The sequence below is a fragment of the Scyliorhinus torazame genome, chromosome 21 (genome assembly GCF_047496885.1).
Source record: "Scyliorhinus torazame isolate Kashiwa2021f chromosome 21, sScyTor2.1, whole genome shotgun sequence".
Taxonomy (NCBI): Eukaryota; Metazoa; Chordata; class Chondrichthyes; order Carcharhiniformes; family Scyliorhinidae; genus Scyliorhinus; species Scyliorhinus torazame.
In genome coordinates, this window is record NC_092727.1 from 130,531,581 (window position 1) to 130,534,243 (window position 2,663).

Here is a 2,663-nt window from a genome sequence, read left to right on the forward strand (position 1 = left end):
AGAGTCAGTGTGTGTGGAACTGTATCCCAGTGAGAGTCAGTGTGTGTGGAATTGTACCCCAGTGAGAGTCAGTGTGTGAGGAACTGTATCCCAGTGAGAGTCAGTGTGTGTGGAACTGTATCCCAGTGAGAGTCAGTGTGTGTGGAACTGTATCCCAGTGAGAGTCAGTGTGTGTGGAACTGTATCCCATTGAGAGTCAGTGTGTGTGGAACTGTATCTCAGTGAGAGTTAGTGTGTGTGGAACTTTATCCCAGTGAGAGTCAGTGTGTGTGGAACAGTATCCCAGTGAGAGTCAGTGTGTGTGGAACTGTATCCCAGTGAGAGTCAGTGTGTGTGGAACTGTATCCCAGTGAGAGTCAGTGTGTGTGGAACTGTATCCCAGTGAGAGTCAGTGTGTGTGGAACTGTATCCCAGTGAGAGTCAGTGTGTGTGGAACTGTATCCCAGTGAGAGTCAGTGTGTGTGGAATTGTACCCCAGTGAGAGTCAGTGTGTGAGGAACTGTATCCCAGTGAGAGTCAGTGTGTGTGGAACTGTATCCCAGTGAGAGTCAGTGTGTGTGGAACTGTACCCCAGTGAGAGTCAGTGTGTGTGGAACTGTATCCCAGTGAGAGTCAGTGTTTGTGGAACTGTATCCCAATGAGAGTCAGTGTGTGTGGAACTGTATCCCAGTGAGAATCAGTGTGTGTGGAACTGTACCCCAGTGAGAGTCAGTGTGTGTGGAACTGTATCCCAGTGAGAGTCAGTGTGTGTGGAACTGTATCCCAATGAGAGTCAGTGTGTGTGGAACTGTATCCCAGTGAGAGTCAGTGTGTGTGGAACTGTATCCCAGTGAGAGTCAGTGTGTGTGGAACTGTATCCCAGTGAGAGTCAGTGTGTGTGGAACTGTATCCCAGTGAGAGTCAGTGTGTGTGGAACTGTATCCCAGTGAGAGTCAGTGTGTGTGGAACTGTATCCCAGTGAGAGTCAGTGTGTGTGGAACTGTATCCCAATGAGAGTCAGTGTGTGTGGAACTGTATCCCAGTGAGAATCAGTGTGTGTGGAACTGTACCCCAGTGAGAGTCAGTGTGTGTGGAACTGTATCCCAGTGAGAGTCAGTGTGTGTGCAACTGTATCCCAATGAGAGTCATTGTGTGTGGAACTGTATCCCAGTGAGAGTCAGTGTGTGTGGAACTGTATCGCAGTGAGAGTCAGTGTGTGTGGAACTGTACCCCAGTGAGAGTCAGTGTGTGTGGAACTGTATCCCAGTGAGAGTCAGTGTGTGTGGAACTGTATCCCAGTGAGAGTCAGTCTGTGTGGAACTGTATCCCAGTGAGACTCACTGTGTGTGGAACTGTATCCCAGTGAGAGTCAGTGTGTGTGGAACTGTATCCCAGTGAGAGTCAGTGTGTGTGGAACTGTATCCCAGTGAGAGTCAGTGTGTATGGAACTGTATCCCAGTGAGAGTCAGTGTGTGTGGAACTGTATCCCAGTGAGAGTCAGTGTGTGTGGAACTGTATCCCAATGAGAGTCAGTGTGTGTGGAACTGTATCCCTGTGAGAATCAGTGTGTGTGGAACTGTACCCCAGTGAGAGTCAGTGTGTGTGGAACTGTATCCCAGTGAGAGTCAGTGTGTGTGGAACTGTATCCCAGTGAGAGTCAGTGTGTGTGGAACTGTACCCCAGTGAGAGTCAGTGTGTGTGGAACTGCATCCCAGTGAGAGTCAGTGTGTGTGGAACTGTATCCCAGTGAGAGTCAGTGTGTGTGGAACTGTACCCCAGTGAGAGTCAGTGTGTGCGGAACTGTCCCCCAGTGAGAGTCAGTGTGTGTGGAACTGTATCCCAGTGAGAGTCAGTGTGTGTGGAACTGTATCCCAGTGAGAGTCAGTGTGTGTGGAACTGCCCCCCAGTGAGAGTCAGTGTGTGTGGAACTGTATCCCAGTGAGAGTCAATGTGAGTGGAATTTTACCCCAGTGAGAGTCAGTGTGTGTGGAACTGTATCCCAGTGAGAGTCAGTGTGTGTGGAACTGTATCCCAGTGAGAGTCAGTATGTGTGGGACCCGTACCTCAGTGAGAGTCAGTGTGTGTGGAACTGTACCCCAGTGAGAGTCAGTGTGTGTGGAACTGTATCCCAGTGAGAGTCAGTGTGTGTGGAACTGTATCCCAATGAGAGTCAGTGTGTGTGGAACTGTATCCCAGTGAGAATCAGTGTGTGTGGAACTGTACCCCAGTGAGAGTCAGTGTGTGTGGAACTGTATCCCAGTGAGAGTCAGTGTGTGTGGAACTGTATCCCAATGAGAGTCAGTGTGTGTGGAACTGTATCCCAGTGAGAGTCAGTGTGTGTGGAACTGTATCCCAGTGAGAGTCAGTGTGTGTGGAACTGTATCCCAGTGAGAGTCAGTGTGTGTGGAACTGTATCCCAGTGAGAGTCAGTGTGTGTGGAACTGTATCCCAGTGAGAGTCAGTGTGTGTGGAACTGTATCCCAGTGAGAGTCAGTGTGTGTGGAACTGTATCCCAATGAGAGTCAGTGTGTGTGGAACTGTATCCCAGTGAGAATCAGTGTGTGTGGAACTGTACCCCAGTGAGAGTCAGTGTGTGTGGAACTGTATCCCAGTGAGAGTCAGTGTGTGTGGAACTGTATCCCAATGAGAGTCAGTGTGTGTGGAACTGTATCCCAGTGAGAGTC